The following is a 21,044-nucleotide window of genomic DNA, read 5'->3' as shown; positions in this document are numbered from 1 at the left end:
ATTTTTGCAACTTTTGTTTATTTTCTTAATCTATTTTCCCAGAAGTGGAATAAGTGAACATAACTAGTAGAATGTAGTTAGATTTTTTTTGTTTTTTGTTTTATTTTGTTTTTGGAATTTTCTGAGGTCCTCAATAGACTGTGAATAAGAATAGGCTTCCAACAGTTCTGGCAAAAGGAGAAATATTCTTGATAGGAATAAATCTGAACAAGTCTCTGAAGTTAGGAGACTAGACATTCATCTCTGGATGTGGCAAGGTGAGGTATTTAAAGGTAAATTTCTTGACAGATTTTAAAAGTTTCCAGTCCTACAAGCAATATAATTCTTTAAGAGTTTGGTGACACCTAATACTGGAAGTGCCTGCAGGCAGTTCCTGTTTTATCCTGCATGATAAAGCAAAGATCTCTTGGAATTAAGGGAGGGTGAATAATGGGAAGTCTAAACTAGCTCTATGCTATTTACTCCAGGATACTGGAGTGGGCTGCCATTTCCTTCTCCAGGAGATCTTCCCAACCCAAGGATAGAACTCAGGTGTCCTGCATTGCAGACAGACACTTTACCATCTGAGCCACCAGGGAAGCCCAGGATATGGGTAGTTTATGTAAAATGCTATGGAAAGAGGCTTATAAGCCCCTAAAATTTGGTTACAGTCTAGAAGGCTAGACTCTTAGAAGATAATTAAGATCAATAATAAGCCACAGCTTCTGAGGAAATACCAAGCCCAATTTCATGGAATTTGCAAACAAAAAGGATCAAAGTAAAGAAATAAGCTCTAAAACTAAATTACACAGAGCTTGAGCAAGGAAGGGAGAAATTAATTTTTTTAACATGAAAAGAGAGAGAAAAGCAGTACCTTTCTTGGCTTATAATCTTATTTATTGAATAGGCCTAAATTTAGTCTTACCAAGTCCTTGATTAATCTTGGTTCTATGCTCAGACAAAAAAAGCATACATTAGCATGCCACAGGATCAATCTTGGTGCTCTTTAAAAATCCTGGGTTCAGATATTTAAACTAGCCTCCTATGTGAGACAGACTCAGGAAATTCAAAGACCACACCAAGTGGCAGAGGCCGGGTTCCTGACTCCCTGCTGCTGCTGCTGCTAAGTAGCTTCAGTCGTGTCCAACTCTGTGTGACCCCATAGACGGCAGCCCATCAGGCCCCATTGTCCCTGGGATTCTCCAGGCAAGAACACTGGAGTGGGTTGCCATTTCCTCCTCCAATGCATGAAAGTGAAAAGTGAAAGTGAAGTCGCTCAGTCCTGTTTGACTCTTAGCGACCCCATGGACTGCAGCCTACCAGGCTCCTCCGTCCATGGCAGGAGGAGCATTTTCATTTCCTCCATCCATTTTCTAGGCAAGAGTACTGGAGTGGGTTGCCATTGCCTTCTCCTCCTGACTCCTTAGGAAATTGTTATCTTCTCATATTTATGGTTTATCTTTTTCTATCTACTCATATGTAATTACACCTTTTACTTTAGCTAATTTGGGAAAGCATGAAATGTAATATTGTATAGTCTACTTTCAAATAAATACTATTTGAAATACTATTTGAAAGTCTATCAAATAAATACTCTTCACCTTAATTTCATTGCCTGTGTATTGTTTTTACAATGTACTATAATTTACCTAACTCATTTTTTTTGTTCTTATAAAGTTAAATTTCTTTAAACTTATCATAGAATAGTAACATAAAAATAGGCATAACAATTATAGATATTTTTTATACATTTCTTATTTTTCTTGAAAACAATTTATATTTTTTATATTTATATTTTTATAAATATATAAATTTATATTTCCACTGGCAATCTAATGTATCTGCTTTATGTTTAAAAGACAACTGATTATGTATTTTCATGTTTCTCCATTTCACTTGATAAACTATGACTTTATATTTAGCTATTTTGGTGTTATTGTGATCAACCATGTGTTTATCAGTTTCCTGAAATATAGTATTTTAATTTAGACATAATTTCAAAACACTGTAAAGAACTCTCATATACATTTACCCAGATTCACATGCATACATACTAAGTTGCTTCAGTCACGTCCAACACCCTGTGACCTTATGAACTGTAGCCTGCCAGGCTCCTGCATCCATGGGATTCTACAGGCAAAAATACTGGAGTGAATTGCCATGCCCTCCTCCAGGGGATCTTCCTGACTGTGGGATATAATCCTTGTCTTTTACATCTGCTGAATTGGCAGGCAGGTTCTTTACCCCTAAAGCCACTGGGAAGCCCCCAGATTCACTGCGTGCTACTATTTTGACATATTTTCAATAATATAATCTCTTTCTTCATGTGAAATATATATGTATGTGCATATATTGACTATTATTTTTCCTAAGTTATTTCAGTGTTATTTGCAGGCATAATGCTCCTTTATCTTTGAATATGCCAGCAAATTTGGAAAACTCAGCAGTGGCCACAGGACTGGAAAAGGTCAGTTTTCATTCCAATCCCAAAGAAAGGCAATGCCAAAGAATGCTCAAACTACTGCACAATTGCACTCATCTCACACGTTAGTAAAGTAATGCTCAAAATTCTCCAAGCCAGGCCTCAGCAATACGTGAACTGTGAACTTCCAGTTGTTCAAGCTGGTTTTAGGAAAGGCAGAGGAACCAGAGACCAAATTGCCAACATCTGCTGGATCATGGAAAAAGCAAGCGAGTTCCAGAAAAACATCTATTTCTGCTTTATTGACTATGCCAAAGCCTTTGACTGTGTGGATCACAATCAACTGTGGAAAATTCTGAAAGAGATGGGAATACCAGACCACCTGACCTGCCTCTTGAGAAATTTGTATGCAGGTCAGGAAGCAACAGTTAGAACTGGACATGGAACAACAGACTGATTCCAAATAGGAAAAGGAGTACGTCAAGGCTGTATATTGTCACCCTGATTATTTAACTTCTATGCAGAGTGCATCATGAGAAATGCTGGGCTGGAAGAAGCACAAGCTGGAATCAAGATTGCCAGGAGAAATATCAATAACCTCAGATATGCAGATGACACCACCCTTATGGCAGAAAGTGAAGAGGAACTCAAAAGCCTCTTGATGAAAGTGAAAGTGGAGAGTAAAAAAGTTGGCTTAAAGCTCAACATTCAGAAAACAAAGATCATGGCATCCTGTCCCACCACTTCATGGGAAATAGATGGAGAAACAGTGGAAACAGTGTCAGACTTTATTTTTCTGGGCTCCAAAATCACTGCAGATGGTGACTGCAGCCATGAAATTAAAAGACGCTTACTCCTTGGAAGGAAAGTTATGACCAACCTAGATAGCATATTCAAGGGCAGAGACATTCCTTTGCCAACAAAGGTTCGTCTAGTCAAGGCTATGGTTTTTCCTGTGGTTATGTATGGATGTGAGAGTTGGACTGTGAAGAAGGCTGAGCGCCAAAGAATTGATGCTTTTGAACTGTGGTGTTGGAGAAGACTTTTGAGAATCCCTTGGACTGCAAGGAGATCCAAGCAGTCCATTCTGAAGGAGATCAGCCCTGGGATTTCTTTGGAAGGAATGATGCTAAAGCTGAAACTCCAGTACTTTGGCCACCTCTTGCGAAGAGCTGACTCATTGGAAAAGACTCTGATGCTGGGAGGGATTGGGAGCAGGAAGAGAAGGGACGACAGAGGATGAGATGGCTGGATGACATCACTGACTCGATGGATGTGAGTCTGAGTGAACTCTGGGAGTTCGTGGTGGACAGTGAGGCCTGGTGTGCTGCAGTTCATGAGGTTGCAAAGAGTCGGACACGACTGAGTGACTGAACTGAACTGACTCCTTTAAGATATATGGAAATTCACCTGCTGCAGATACAAGTGAATTCTATCAGCAGTATGATAAATACAATACAAAACTAAATAGCCCTGCTATTGAGGGACAAATCCAATTTAGAGAAGGACAACTAATATATGTAGAAGGAATAATATGTTAGAAAGAAAGATATAACAATCTTTGGTGAAATTGGGTCAGCCAAGAATTAACAACTGTTATTAAAATTATTAAGTATATGATTGATGGAGAACTACATATTTAATATTCCTTAAAAATCACATACATTACATTTAGAATTTCATGACCCAAGCAGAGGGGCAAATTTAAGGAATATTGGGAACAAAACAGGACCTAGTTCATCTAAATTTTTTTAAATTGAATTGCATTTTTTATCATTAAGCTTGAAGATCTGACAAACTTTGTATGAAATAAAGAAAATAAATAAGCAAAGTTAATTATATCATAATAAATAATCCAGTAACTCCTGAAAGTGGGACAGTCTATCCTAATTATTTCAACAAAATAATAAAGAAAATTTCTATGTAAGACTGGACCACACATAAGGGACATTGTCAGATGCAAAGAGCATAGTTCAGGCTAGGAATGGGTTTGAATATCAGAAAGGGCATTTGGGGGGTCAATTTTGAAAATCTGAATAATTCTGGCTATTAGATTAGATGAGAATAACTGTGGTAAAATATCTTGATTAAAAGAAGTAGGTAGTAGTATACTATGAAAAAAATCAATTCCATTGTGGTGTGTGTACACACAAATATACACAGAGAGAAAGATTTGGAAGGGTAAGTGTTAGAATATTAATGGTGGTTATTACTGCCTAGTGAATGTATAGGATATTTCTAAACGTTTCATTGCTCTATTTTCCAATTTTCAATAGTGCAAGTGTACTAGTATTTCCTTTTATCATCATGTATATATATATATATATATAAGTAAAAAGTCAAATTTAAATAAATAGCAGTCAAAATTTTCACTTAGCACCTCATTTTCAGGTGATCTAACTATATACTTTATTTTGTGCTAATTGTTTTAGAGTATTGGGAAGAGGCAAAGCCAGCCATGTGATAGTGAAATATTGAAAAGATATAAACTTTATGAAAAACAAGTTAAGGGTAATAAAAAAAAGACAAGTTGTAGTTTGAAGAAGCTGGAGCAAAGAGATTTATGTTGAGGTTGGTTAAATAAGATGAGAGGCAGATGAAAGGTAAAGAAAAGCAAGAGATTTTGGGAGTCACCTTAAAGAGTAGAAAGGTGGGGGAGTTATGCACGTAGGAAAGACTTTTAGGAAGGTAGATATTTGTGAAGTATAAATCCCTCCTGAGAATCCTCAAATTGTTAGTAGGGACTAACATTGATTTTTTTTTTTTAATGATTCTGGAGCAAATATATATATGTGTGTAGAATAAGAGAAATACTGACTACAAGATTATGCAGAGCTGGACTTCAGACAGGAAAAAAGAGAGAGATTTATGTAGTATATAAAATAGTTATGCTGTGGTATCTGTGAAGTTGGAAATAGTGACACTTTGCTCTCTTTCTCTATTTCTATAGCTCGAAAAGCTTCCTAAATTGCATGTAACATGCTTAAATAAAAATAAGCTTTTTATTAAACAATTTTGATCATTCTAGTAGCACATTTGGAGCCATCTGAGACCTCTGTAACAAGAGTTAAAAAAAGAGAAATGAGTGGCATCTTCCCCAGAATGGTCTTCCCTTCATCTCCAAGGTAATCTCTCTCAGTCTTGTATTTTTTCTGAAAATCTTCTGTCTTCTAAGATACCTCCTTTTCTGCTTTTTTTTTTTTTTGAAACTTATTTCTCTAGGATGACGTTGCAAATGCCAAAATTCATCTTGTATTTACAGAGAAATAGAATCAAAAGCCAGAAGGCAAAATCTCTGGACTGCTAAGATTCACCTCTGTTTTTCAACTGCTGACATTCACCTCTGGTTTTCAACAAATGTAGTGCCAAATTGTCTGACTAATTAGCAAAGCACTGGATTGCCAGTGCATTACTACAGTTACTAAATATAAGCAGGCAACTAGTAATAAATCTTGCTACATCAGTACAATCTGTATCTTAATATTGCTTTTCAGTCTGTTCATATTTGGTGATCACATTCACAGAATGATTTTATCATACAAAGGAATTTTATTCAGAGTATATGCCTAAGTATAGAGAATGTTGTTTTGCTGGCCAGTAGAAAGCTTATATTAAAATAATTTGTTGCCTTCAAGTAATGGTTCTACCTTTGGCATTCTCCTTAAATCCATCATACAGCACTTTAGTCCTCTGTATAATTATTCTAATGTCAAATTTCTGACTCTGTTTAAACAATCAACATGACACAAGTCGAAACATGACTTGAAAGGACAACCTGTTTGTAGCCCTTACAGAGTATTCTTTTACAAATATATACACACATCTAAATTATTTTTATCCAGTAATTGTTAAAATTGTGGATGTATAATCTTTTATACCAGAGGATGAGATGGTTGGATGGCATCACCAACTCAATGGACATGAGTCTGGGCATGCTGCAGGAGTTGGTGATGGACAGGGAAGCCTGGTGTGATGTAGCCCATGGGGTCACAAAGAGTTGGACATGACTGACCGACTGAACTGAACTGATAAGCTTTTATAAACCATATAGGTGGATACAGTAAAGACAGTAAGAACTTTCAAGAGAGACTATATATTTCTGCCTTGTGTATTTCATTAAATTTGGGGGAAAATCACAAAGAAATGTATGGGAAATCACATAATCAATTATATCATTGCATAGCTCTATTTTATAGTTTATAAATATAAATAACCAGAAAACATTTTGATTTCTGTTTTACTCATTCTTTGTTCCCCGAAGCATAATAGCATTGTATCACCAACAGTGATCAGAGTCTGGATCTTCTTACTTGGTCTTAGAGAAATAAGAAATGCCCCAATCTCTGTTATCATAGCCTATCGGTGGAGGATTTTCAAAAACATCAAACTATAAAAGCAAACATAAGTACATTTATGGTCAATCACAACAGTCATGAGGAAGGTTGGCCGTATCCCAAGAATCTATTACTTTTGAAGTGACAATGTGTATGGAAGGATGGATGATTAGCCCTCTTTCTATTCCTCTGTCTTTTGATCTATATCACTCAAATAGTCATTTTAAAGTGACTATTATACTCAGTGATTACTTCAGTTAAATTCATCTGAATAAGCCAAGGTAAGTGGTCAGAGAAAAAAGAGAGGGAGTGCTTTTAGAGTAAATACCTTACTCTTGTTCTTTCAGTGTTAATTTTCTTGTGTCACTCTCCTCCTATATTTGTTTCTAAAATGCATAGTCATTTGTATATGTTTGTATTGGCAGTACTTTGTAAATTCCTTGGCACATAGTAATATTATTATATACTTTATAAAAATTTGGTAGTTGTTTGAATGTATAACTAAATGTATAAATGTACAAAATATGTAGACTATTTTTTCTCAAAAAACATTTTAAATTTACAGTGTGCCTATTACTCTAAAAGTTTCATTGTTACAATCAGAAAGTACACTGCATTAAAAAGAAAAAACTTTTTGTGTGTTTGGGAATAATTTTTGAAGCCATTCATCAATTATTGATGGTTACCTCTTATGGGGATTTGCCAGTACCTTTCCCCATGGTATTTTCTGAACCAGTTGTTTTCCAGCCAGATATAGCCAATGGTGTGTTTATTTGAAAGTTAGGCATATATCTTTTGTCTAAGGAATAGAAAATCTGAAATGTCATATTCAGGGATATGTAACTTGAACTAATCACACACATTTCCACATCAGATTATGCTGATCGTGGTAACCATGAAACACAGTAATAGAGACTTCCTGGGCTGTACATCATGAGTATAGTTCATATGTTTTAGTGATTATAATTGAAATCAACATCTTACTATTCTTGCATCAAGGAAAATTGTGTACAATTTCACTACATCCAAGCTTAACAACAGCCAATTATCTGTGATATTTTGAAAGTAAACTATTAGCAGTATTTTGAGAACATTTTAGTAAGAACCTTTTTTTTTCTTGAATCTTACCATATTCAATGGGACAGGTTTCTCAAATTGCAGACTTGCACTTTGCCTGGGACATTCTTGGTATCAGCTTGCTTTCTCTGCATAATTATTAATAGTGCTGTCTTTTATGCTCATAAATTTGAAGACAAGTTATAGAGGTCTCCACTGAGAGATGAAACTGAGTCCATAAGAAACGTTGCACATATATCAATATAAGAAAGAACAAATATGAGCTCAGAGTTTTCAGTAATGTCATTTTATCTAATGACATAGCTAGTAATGACATATATATCCCATCCAAGTAAAGAACAGTATTCTTTTTTTACGAGGTCACTCGGCAAATAAAGCAAGATCTTCAAAGTCTCATTGGAGTGATTACTTTTCATCCTATTTTCTCCCATGTGTTGCCAAGGCATTTCTTCACCATTAGGATAAGACCGGTATGTGAAGGATTTATTGACTGTATAGTCTGGACGGTGACATCGTGATGAACACAAACCCTGCTTCTTGCCACTCACACTTCACTTTACAGTGTTGCTGCTGTGCTTAGCAACAGAATGCCAGATGGCACGGAGACATCAATTGATTAGTGCTCAAGAACAATGTCACCTGCCAGAACAGGCTACAGACAAATTGACAAAGACAATGCTATGTTTGCAGGCCTGAATGAAGAAGCATTTTAAATAGATTTTTGGCTGCATTTTAAAAATGTGTGCAATTTGAAAGTTTGTCATTGTAGGATAAGGCTGTAATCTTAATTATATAACCATGCATATTTTGCTGGGATCTTTTCTTTGGTGCTTTATCCTTTTTACTGGTCTATACATCTAGAAAGATAATATATAACATATTAAGGCTCTCTGTTGTCTGCCATTGCAAATCCAAAATTATCCAAACTATCTTTTTAAAATGCATCCTTAGCCACCTTTTTGTGATAATCAGTGAACATTTTAAACTAGGGCCAGAAAGAATGACCAATAGAAAGACTGCCTGAAGAATTCTGGAATTCACAAGCTGTCAGCATGAGTTATCTGTTCACAAAGAATGTCTTTTATGAGTAAGTTTGTTTTTATAGAAGGCATTTATCTCATTTGGCATAATTTTATGTAGCATATCTTAACCTGTTTGCACTCAAACCTTGGCTACATGCTGCATTGGCCTTGGAAGTAGATGCCACTATTTGAAAAACACACAACCAGGTTACTCAGCTTAGTTTTGGTAAATAAGTCATACTGATTTTTCAAAATTTTTCCTGGGAAACTTCTTGACTGCTGTAGCCTTCCTCTCAAATTTATCTGAAGAGATGCTAGTCGGATAGTGAAAATCCTACTTCAACAAACGCAGTTTATTGCTGCTTTTATATACACATAGATTACCTCTAACTGTTGTTTCAGATAGTCTGCATTTACTTAAGTGCCAGTATAACGTCTCTTTGGACACAAAATTGACCTACTTATCTAAGATGTTGCAAAAGCGCCTCACTTGCTGTGAGAGGCAGCTTTACTTGGAAGATCTGAGATTTCTGGAAAAGAGAAGCCCATGGATTCTGACTCCTTCTGTGTTTGGTTATGCATTTTGTGTTTAGTTGTTCAATCCTGTCTGACTCCTTGCGACCCCATGGACTATTGTCCCCAGGCTCCTCTGTCCATGGGGATTCTCCAGGCAAGAATACTGGAGTGGGTTGTCATGCCCTCTTCCAGGGGTCTTCCCAATCCAGGGATAAAATCCAGGTCTCCCTAATTGCAAGCAGATTCTTTACCATCTGAGCCACCAGGGAAGCCCAAGAATACTGGAGTGGGTAGCTGATCCCTTCTCCAGGGGAACTTCCTAACCCAGAAATTGAACCTGGGTCCCCTGCAATGAAGATGGATATGTATTTTAACTCTGACAATATAACTTGATTATCTATAGCTGACCTCGTTGCCTCGTAGAACACACATACCTGCTGATGGTAGAGATAGAGGACCGGCCTCAGCATTTGTGTATAAAATTTGATTTCTTCTGGTTGACAATAGTTCCTTTTACTTTAATATTCTATCAATATAAAGTTTGAGCACATTATCAGAGCTACTTTGTGCTTCAAATGGTCTTACTATGACTTTCCAGTTTGATCTTTTGGTTCAAAGTGAAGTTTTCTAATCTCTGAGGAAGACATCATCCATAAGCATCTTCTTGTCCTCACTAAACACTGCCCTGGCAGTCACTCCTGAATGGATCCTCTCAGGAACACCTGGTCCATCCTGGTTTTAGACTATCAGCGTGGTTCTCATTCATGATGACTGACTCAGATCATAAGATTCTTGGATTCTTCTGCTCCCTTATTCCAACTTGGGGTCCCTTGCAGATCTCAGATCCTCAGCCTGGCCACACACTCTAGTAGTGACAAAGACCCTCTGTAGCTTATGCCTGCTTCAGGCAAGCTCTCAGTTAGATCCCTGTGCACCATCTCCAGCTCTTCTTCTGACTAGAAATGTCTATGAATGTCCAGCTGCTACTTCTCCTCTTCCATGATGATAATGTGCCATGGAGAGCAAGTCTTTTCTTTCCGTTTGCTCTTTGCCCTGTCTTGCAATTATTTTCTCTGCCCCCATCCTAAGTGGTGGTGGAGTGGCTTTTGTCCCTTATCAGAGCTCTGCATGTACCTCGGTCATGTATAACTCTTTGCGACACAATGGACTGTAACCTGCCAGGCTCCTCAGTCCATGGAATCCTCCCAGGCAAGAATACTGAAGTGGGTCGCCATGCCCTCCTCCAGGGGTTCTTTCCAACCCAGGGATTGAACCGCATGTCCTGTGTCTCTTGTATGGCAGATGGATTCTTTAACGCTGAGCCAATGGGGAAGCCCTATTGAGACCTTAATCCATATCTTAACAAGTCTTCTATTCTCTATATTTATGTTCCGGTCGATACTCACATGTTTATATCTTTTCTAAGTCACAGAAAACTGTCCTTATGTCATTTATATACTATATTCACCCTACACTTGGCTTTGGCAAAAAGCTGTGCTTAGACTTCTCATTTTATCTTCATATTTGATAAGAAGCTTCTAAAATGTGAGGGAAAAGGAATACCAAAGTCAATTATGTTCATTAGATTAAAAGAGTATCTAATTTGAAACTCAAAATTGATCAATAAATATTTAGGCTATATTTGAACTTCCTCTGATACAATGTATGTCATTATTTTAATGGGTGTGGAAGCCAGCATACAGCTGAGATTATCAGAAATAGAATTCCATTACTTTCATCTGGAAAATATTACCTTAATTTCATTCTATCCAAGTACACCACTGTTTCCTGAAAAAGACACTTACTCTTAGGCAAGGATGCCATTTTGTCTTAGAGTTGAAAGCCAAATATTCTCAAACTTGATTTTTCTATGACTTGCCATCACTCCAGAAATTGAGTACTAGAGGCTACTACGTCTTAAGGTTTGCATGCTAGAATGTTTGCGTGCTATGTCATTTCAGTCGTGTCTGACTCCTGTGACCCTGTGGCCAGGCTCTTCTGTCTGTGGGGATTCTCCAAGCAAGACTACTGGAGTGGATTGCTATGCCCTCTTCCCACGGATCTTCCCAACCTACGGCTAGAACCCGAGTCTCTTATGTCTTCTGCATTGGCAGTTAGGATGAGACTGAGAGACTAACACGTCACTTCTTCAGCACCACCTAGGAAGCCCCTTATCCCAGAAAGTGCTCAGTTGATCAGTCGTGTCCAACTCTTTGTGAGCCTATGGACTATAGCCTACCAGGTTCCTCTGTCCATGGGATTGTCCCATGGAATATTAGAATGGGTTGCCATTTCCTTCTTAAACCTGGAATAGTGATTCTCAAAATAACTGCATCAGAATCACCAGAGGAGCTTGTTAAATCTCTGCACCCAGAGTTTTCAATTCAGAAGGTCTGCAGTGGGTCCAAGAATGCTCGTGTCCTCCATTGATAGCTTTGCCACTAGCATAGGCAAGGCTTTCTTTGAGCAGTTGTGCATCATTCTCCAGTGGAATTACAGCTGCATCTAATTCAAGAGGGATGCAGGCATCCTCACCCCCTAAATAATGACAAGACTCTTTTCTGCCTGCTCACAGCATCTTCAAAGTGACTTAGTGTTCACATTACCAGCTATACATATTCTTTCTGTCCTAGATATACAGACAACTCTTTTTCTACAAATTCTAACCTCTTCAAATATTCTTTTGGCTATAACATTTAGGATTTTGCTGTGGAGATTCATATTCTGTACTTGAAAAGAGTTTCCATATTTTGAAAGTTTAAAATCCAAGAAGGAAGCTTTAAAGGTTATTTTCTGTATCTTTCACTTTTTATTTTCTTGAAAAAGCTTTCTTTCTTGGTATATTTTTTTCCCTAAAGGGTCAGTCATGACCTTGGGTTCAAATGACTAGAATTCTCTCTCTCTCTCTCTTTTTTTTCCCCAAATACTGGTATTGACTCTGTGGTATGGATATAAATCTTCATGAGTAACAGGTCTGTCTGATTTATACCTTTATAGCCCAGCAGCTAAGGTCTATATCTTGTGTACAATTATAATTTTGTAAATTCTCTGATGTTATTCAAAAGGTTTACAAGAGGTCTTGATATAAAAATTGGAGTACCCACATTAATCCTTTTGATTGGAGATCTGCAAAATCTTGTAGCATTGAGGAGACTCACTTCTGTGTGACTATTCATGAGCAACCTGTAGGAAATTGTTGATGAAGACCCTTACTAGAAATGATGAGAGGTATAACCTACAAGACTCTTTAGCCCAGCATACATGAGGCACATGCTCACTTGGGAACTGATGAGACTCATGTATTGGTCTGGATCCCACATAGCTCTGTGATAGTGTGACCCAGACTGGGCAGACTTGTGATGCTGTCTTTGCTTCTCCTTACATGGCCTCCATAAATCTCACCTCTGCCTGCAGTTTTCAGTATCTTCTTCGAAATCCCATTCCTTGTCAGATGAACTACATCTTCCATGGGTCAAGTGACTCTATCATCTAATTCTTGTTATGACATAAGCTTATGTTTTGCTATAAGTGCCTTAAACATTTGCTTTTCCATGATATTTTATTCTCTTAACAAAGCCTTACTTTAACCAATTAAGTGCTTTGACATTAAAATAAACTCTCAGAACACTGTAAGGACATTGTAAGGATATTATTTTTTACATTCTTATCATGTAAACTGAAAAACTTTTGAGGCAATGTGCATAGCCCAGGTAAACTCTGAGCCTTGTGTAAAAAAAGGGCACCACCACATTAGGTATAGGAAGCAGGTAACTTAATTCATTGCTGTAATTGCAGATAAAGAATAACTAAGGCATAATAATTAGCATAAAATGCAAAAGCAGTATTTGGTAAACAGAGCTCCATATCAGATATAGGGTGCAATTTTCCAAGCAGATATCTCCCTCACAGTTGTAAGAACACGATAATCTAGAACACTGCATCTTTCCATGATAGACATAGGGGTTCACTAGTAATTCCAACCCTAGCACTTAGCACAGTGATTTGAGTATGAAAAAAAAACCTTTATTTTAGTTGAATAGGTTAACAGAAGAGGGAGATGTACATATTAAGGCATCCTAGTCAGTTTAGGTTTTTATTTTTATATGGAAAGCGGCAATAATCCCAGCTATTGGTTACCATCTGAACCGCCAGGAAAGCCCTAATTTATGGCAGAATATCTTAAAGTTTAGAAACTGAATTTTTATACACTTAAAAATTATTGAAGGTTCAAATAGCTTTTTAATGAGCTATATATATTAATATTTACAGTGTTAGAGCAGAATTTGTTTTAATTTACTTAAAATAGTGATCTGTGGTTGTGGTTTAGTCACTAAGTCATGTCTGACTCTTGTGACCCCATGGACTGTAGCCCACCAGACTTCTCTGTCCATAGGATTTTCCAAGCAAGAATACTGGAATGGGTTGCCATTTCTTTCTCCAGGGGATCTTCCTGACCCAAGGATCGAAACTGGGTCTCCTGCACTGCAGGCACATCCTTTACCAACTGAACTACCAGGGAAGCCCCAAATAGTAATCTGCTACATGTTAAGTTAAATACATTTTTAAGCAAAATAACTTGATTTTTGAAATCACAAAATAATTCTAGTCAGAAGAGGGATATTAACATAAAAAAAAGTTAATGTCTGTCAATAGCAAACAGTTGGATTCTTATAACTGCTTGCACATTCAATCCATTGTGATATCACATGTCATGTAGCCTCTGGAAAACTCCACTGTATGCTCGTGAGATAATGAGTGTGAAAAATACAAACGAGGTATCTGTGTTACGAAGATAATGTTCACTTTACTGATCCCCTAAAAGATTTCATAGAAATTCAGCGATCCCTAATTCATATTTTGAAAACTGTTGACTTGGGTGTTTCTTGATAGTTTCCTTGTCTTGTTATAGCTGTTACAGCACCTCAACATTTAAAAAAAAAAAAAAAGTAAAAGTAAAGAGTGCACAGAGAAAAATTAAGAAAATACAGGGAAAAACTGATCTTTCTCTTTTTTGTTGTTGTTTAGTCACTTCAGTCATGTCTCACTCTTTTGTGACTCCATGCATGGACTGTAGCTCAACAGACTCCTCTCTCCATGGGATTTTCCAGTTAAGGCAAGTGATTTATCTGCCTTCCTTGGGAATCATTGCTCAACATTTCAAATCACTAGTTCCATATTAATATCATCTTAAAGTCCTTTGCAACTCAAGTTGATTAGCTTTGTGCCCTTGTAAGAAAATATTTTTCCTGAATGGTCCATTTTATCTGCTGCTCTATAGCCTGAATTTCAAGGAGAATTAACATAGCAGTACAATTCCTATATCTAAATAAAAGCATATTTTTTTACTTTAACAATATTATCTTTGAATAATAAGATGAAGATTTTCTCCTGACAGCTTGGAAAGATTTGTGGTTGAAATTTAAAATCTTATTGCGATCTGGAAACCTAGTTTTGCAAACACCTTTAATCCCAGATTATTTTCAACTCTTTTTATAAAAGTGTATTAACTTGATCTTTTCAATCCAAATTTTTCTTAGAAATATTTTACCTTAAATAAATATAAGTAAATTTATTTCCTAGGGAATACATCACCCTTAAGCAAAGCAGCATTCCTAAACATTACTAAAGGAAACCTCACCATGTAAATGTCTTTACAACAGAAGGCTTTGTCATTCTCTGAATGTGCAAGTGGTATGTGATCATGAATGTCTCATTATAAGCATGTGTGCAAAGTTTCCAGATTCATACCATAATTTCTACGTATTGGATAATTTATCATAGTGCCATCTGTTTAAAAAACATAGTTGCCAACATGGATGGATGATCAAGAAAATAAATTATTTTGTGTCTTTATGTAAATGCTTTTGATGATATATGTATGTGAATTCTGCATAGATCATTAGCTTTTAAGGCAAAATAACATTGCAAAGATGGACTAATCATTGAAAATAAGTATAATTTCAAGCAAAGCAATAGCTCTACTAAAATGTTAACAAAGTATTAGGTGTTTCAGTCAGTTCATGAAAAAAAAAAAAAGTGGTCATTTGGGAGGACAAATCTGTACTTCTGGATTTTTTTCTCTCCACCAATTTTGCTAGTAAAATATGGGCTTAAAACCTATTTCCTTATAAACAGACTGTGTTTACATGGTTATTACTTAGTATATAATTACAACTATTTCCTCTTAGCACTTACTAAAGATTATATCATGAGTGATCAACAATGGAAATATAAGGCAGCTCATTCAAACTCTCATATCTCTGAAAAAAATGACCTTAAATTGTAACTCACAGAAATTCTGGCTACAAAGGAATTTAAAGTCAGTTGATCCAGTTCCTTTATTTTGTGCTTGGAAAAATTATTATTCAAAATGGATAAATATTCGTGGGTAAGAGAGAGTTGTTACATCAAGGTTTTCCAGAGAAATAGGACCATTGGAAGATATGCACATATATGGAGAAAGAAATGGGGGGGGGGATTTATTATAAGAACTGAGCTTGTGTGATTTTGGAGATGCAAATCTCCTACTCTTTTGCATTCAGGTGGCTTTATTTCTTCCATCCCTTTTCTGATTTTCAACTGATGCTTATTCTCCAAAACAAAACCATCTCCAGCTCTTCTGATTATTTTCTGGCAGCTCCTTCCTCATTCCCAGAACAGAAAAAAAAAAAAAAAATGTGTATTACAATCTTGTCAATCTCCTGTGACATAATTTTCAAGTTTAAGTGAATCAATATTTATTTTCTACAACAAATATTCTAACCAGAATTCTAACTGAAACTATGAAAGAAAACCTTTCAACCCTTTAGGACAATCCTTGAAGATTTAACTAATTGAAAGAAATGGAATTCAATTTTCTGATGAGAATAAGTATAGATTTCACTATGACAATTATATTTGTCAATATTTCCTTTATTTACTAAAAGAAGTTATGTCTGCTCAATGTTACATTTTAAGATGTAATGTAAAAAGCTCTTTTAAAATTTTCTCACTTTAATAGTTGAAGGATGTAGCTACTGATTTCAACATTAATTTTTATCAGGAATGAATAAAATACATTTGGGCTATATAACATTTTTCCTCCAGTTGTAAAATGTTTGATAAAAGATATTAATGTGTCTTATTTATCTCTATATGAGCAGTACATGTCATCCAATAGAGGCATTACCCAATACTTCTTATTTTAAAAACATGACTATGTGACTTATATTATGGAAACTTGATTTTGGATTTCTACCTAGGATTACAATCATAAAATTGAACATTATTTTTCTATGCTTTTAACACAATTTTCAAACATTTATTCGCTATTAACAATTTTTTTATACTTCAACAAATTCAGGAACCTTATGCTGTCTTTATTTCTTCCCATTAGAAACAGTTCTGATTAAAATATCTTACACTAGAGAATATTGTAAATTGGAAGTGGTCAGAAAAGAAATGGCAAGAGTGAACATGGACATTTGAGGAATCAGTGAACTAAAATGGACTGGAATGGGTGAATTTAACTTGGATGATCATCATATCTACTGTTGTGGGCAAGAATCCCTTAGAAGAAATGGAATAGGCATCATAGTCAACAAAAGGCCTTAGGAACCATCACTATGAACAAAACTAGTGGAGGTGATGGAGTTCCAGTTAAGCTATTTCAGGTTCTAAAAGATGATGCTGTGAAAGTGCTGCACTCAATACACCAGCAAATTTACAAAACTCAGCAGTAGCCACAGGACTGGAAAAGGTCAGTTTTCATTCCAATCCCAAGACAGACAATCCCAAATAATGTTCAAACTATCACACAATATACTCCTCTCAAACACTAGTAAAGTAATGCTCAAAATTCTCCAAGCCAGGCTTCAACAGTACGTGAACCATGAACTTCAGATGCTCAAGGTGGATTTAGAAAAGGCAGAGGAACCAGAGATCAAATAGCCAACATCTGCTTAATCATCAAAAAACAAGAGAGTTTCAGAAAAACATCTACTTTTGCTTTATTGAGTACACCAAAGCCTTTGACTGTGTGGATCACAACAAACTGTGGAAAATTCTTAAAGAGGTGGGAATACCAGACCATTAGACCCGCCTCCAGAGAAATCTCTATACAACTCAATAAGCTACAGTTAGAACTGAACATGGAACAACAGACTGGTTCCAAATCGGGAAAGGAGTTCATCAAGGCTGTATATTGTCTCCTTGCTTATTTAACATATGCAGAATACATGATGAGAAATGCTGGGCTGGAAGAAGCACAAGCTTGAATCAAGATTACCGGGAGAAATACAAATAACCTCAGATATGTACATGACACCACCCTTATAGCAGAAAGTGGAGAAGAACTAAAGAGCCTCTTGATGAAAGTGAAAGAGGAGAGTGAAAAAATTGGCTTAAAACTCAACATTCAGAAAACTAAGGTCATGGTATCTAATCCCATTAGTTCATGGCAAATAGATGGGGAAACAATGGAAACAGTGACAGACTTTATTTTTGGCGCTCCAAAATCACTGCAGATGGTGACTGCAGCCATGAAAGTAAAACACGCATGCTCCTTGGAAGAGAGTTATGACCAACCTAGACAGCATATTAAAAAGTAGAAACACTACTTTGCCAACAAAGGTCTGTCTAGTCAAATCTATGGCATTCCCAGTAGTCATGTATGGATGTCAGCTGCTGCTGCTGCTAAGTCGCTTCAGTCGTGTCCAACTCTGTGCTACCCCATAGACGGCAGCCCATCAAGCTCCCCCATCCCTAGGATTCTCCAGGCAAGAATACTGGAGTGGGTTGCCATTTCCTTCTCCAATGCATGAAAGTGAAAAGTGAAAGTGAAGTCGCTCAGTTGCGTCCGACTCTTAGCGACCCCATGGACTGCTGCCTACCAGGCTCCTCTTTCCATGGGATTTTCCAGGCAAGAGTACTGGAGTGGGGTGCCTTTGCCTTCTCCAATGGATGTGAGAGTTGGGCTATAAAGAAATCTGAGTGCAGACGAATTGATGCTTTTGAACTGTGGTGTTGGAGAAGACTCTTGAGAGTCCCTTGGACTGCAAAGAGATCCAACCAGTCCATCCTAAAGAAATTAGTCCTGAATATTCATTGGAAGGACTGATGCTGAAGCTGAAACTCCAATACTTTGGCCACCTGATGCGAAGAACTGACTCACTGGAAAAGACACTGTTGCTGGGAAAGATTGATGGTGAAAGGAGAAACGGATGACAGAGGATGAGATGGTTGGATGGCATCACTGACCTGATGGACATGAGTTTGAGTTAGCTCTGTTAGTTGGTGATGGACAGGGAATCCTGGCATGCTGCAGTCCATGTGGCCGCAAAGAGTCAGACACGACTGAGTGGCTGAACTGAACCAAATTGAACCGAGAGAATGTTGTATTACATAAATAAATTCATTACCAATGATTTTTTAAATATACAGAGCATAGAAGTAACAATACATCTTGGTAGGAGTGAATGTAGTAAGTTTATATTCATTGTAAACTGCTATTTTGACATTTCGTTATTGTTTAGTCGTTTAGTCATGTCTGACTCTTTTGCCACTCCATGGACTGCAGCACACTTGATTCCTCTGTCCCATGGGTTTCTTTATCCCAGCAAAAATGCTGGAGTGGGTTGTTATTTTCTCCTCTAAGGGATCTTCCCCAGTGAGGGGTTAAAACTGAGTCTCCTGTGGCTCCTGCATTGGCAAGTAGATCTTTACCTCTTGAGTCACTTAGGAAGCTCTAAAAAGGAGTGGGTATATGTGTGTGTGTGTGTGTGTGTGTGTGTGTGTGTGTGTGTGTGTGTGTATGACTGGTACACTTTGCTGTACAGCAGAAAGTAGGACAATGTTGTAAATCAACCATACTCCAATAAAAAATTAAAAATATTGGGGTCTTTCAGTCCATTCTAAAGGAAATCAGTCCTGAATATTCATTGGAAGGACTGATGCTGAAGCTGAAACTCCAATACTTTGTCCACCTGATGTGAAGAACTGATTCACTGGAAAAGACCCTGATGCTGGGAAAGATTGAAGGCAGGAGGGGAAGGGGATGACATAGGATGAGATGGCTGGATGACATCACTGGACAAGAATTTGAGTAAGCTCTGGGAGTCGGTGATGGACAGGGAAGCCTGGCATGCTGGAGTCCATGGTGTCACAAAGAGTTGAACTTGACTGAGCAACTGAACTGAACTGAACTTAAAGCTACAGTAAAGGCAAGTTTGGGCTCTTATCTGGTGGCTTGATTGAGAAACAATCTGCTTTCAAGTCCACTTGGATTTTTGGCAGAATTTATTTCTTTGTAGCTGGAGGATGAAGGGCCCCAGATTCTGATTGACTTGAAATCCAGGATCGTTCTCAGCTCTTAGAGGCTGCCTAAGTTCCTGGAGGCTGTTGCACCTCCTAGTAAGCGTCAGCTTTCCCAACATGTCACTGTACTTCATTGTGACAAAGCCTGCAGCATCTCTAGAGCAAGTCTGCCAGCAAGATGGAGATTTATTCAATGTAACAGAGCAACAGGAGTGACATTCATCACCTTTGCCAACTTCTATTGATTAGAAGCCAGTCACTGGTCCTAGTCACACACGTGGGAGAGTCCTACACAAAGGTGTTAACCTCCGTTTGCTGGAATCACCACACAGCAGCAAAGGAACCTTAGAGTCTGTCAGCCTTATTCAGTATAGACAGGTTTTATCAGTCCCAGATGAAAACTGCAGAAACAAAACTTTCTCTTAAGTCAACACTAGCAAAATAATGATGCTAAGACTTAAAAATAAATCTTTCTTATTCTCAGATTTAAAACCTCAATATGATGAAATGTTTATATCTTTTTTTTTTTTTTTTTTTTTTTTTTTGCTCTGTGCCTCCGCTCAGTATTTACCATGGCCCTTGTTGCAAGATGATGTGTTTTAGATGCCTGCACTTCACACTCTCTTCTGAAATTTAACATGCACAGAGGCCAGGCAGGAGAAATAGGACCCTAAGATGTAGTCTAGAAAGAGACACAAGGAAAGCATAAAATAAAATAACTCAATAAAGACTAGAGGAAAATGGACTGAAGAACAGAGGAAATAATATGATTGAAACAAAAGAAAACAAACAAGCAAACAAAAAAACCTCTCTTTCTTACACTTTGCATGCTATATCTGGAATTTTTTATTTATTATTTATTTTTTTAAATTTTATTTTATTTTTAAACTTTACATAACTGTATTAGTTTTGCCAAACATCAAAATGAATCCACCACAGGTATACATGGAATTTTTAAAATTGCAGCCATAGTTATAAAGACAGATTGTAGGTGCAAAATTACTATCCTGAGTGCTGCATATTTTAATAATGTAAAAGTGAAGCAGGCAGCTATTTCCTCTCCTTTGGGCAGGATGACAGACGTGATCCTGAATGGAGAGTGAGCAAGAATGTAATACAGAGACTTGGATGAAAAGGCAAGAAGTTCAACAAAGCCCAAAGCACTCATCAACATGAAGGGACAAGAATCTGAGGTAGAGGCCTGAGGTATAAGGCCAAGGACCAGAGAGACAGGATCAGAGAGACAGCTAAGCAGGAAGACCTTTGGAATGTTATTCTGGAAAAACACCTAACAGCTAGGTTGCATTTTTTTTTTAAATTTTATTTTATTTTTAAACTTTACATAATTGTATTAGTTTTGCCAAACATCAAAATGAATCCGCCACAGGTATACATGTGTTC

This window comes from Bubalus bubalis, chromosome 1 (assembly GCF_019923935.1).
Source record: "Bubalus bubalis isolate 160015118507 breed Murrah chromosome 1, NDDB_SH_1, whole genome shotgun sequence".
NCBI classification, from domain to species: Eukaryota; Metazoa; Chordata; class Mammalia; order Artiodactyla; family Bovidae; genus Bubalus; species Bubalus bubalis.
This window is presented reverse-complemented; position numbering follows the sequence as displayed.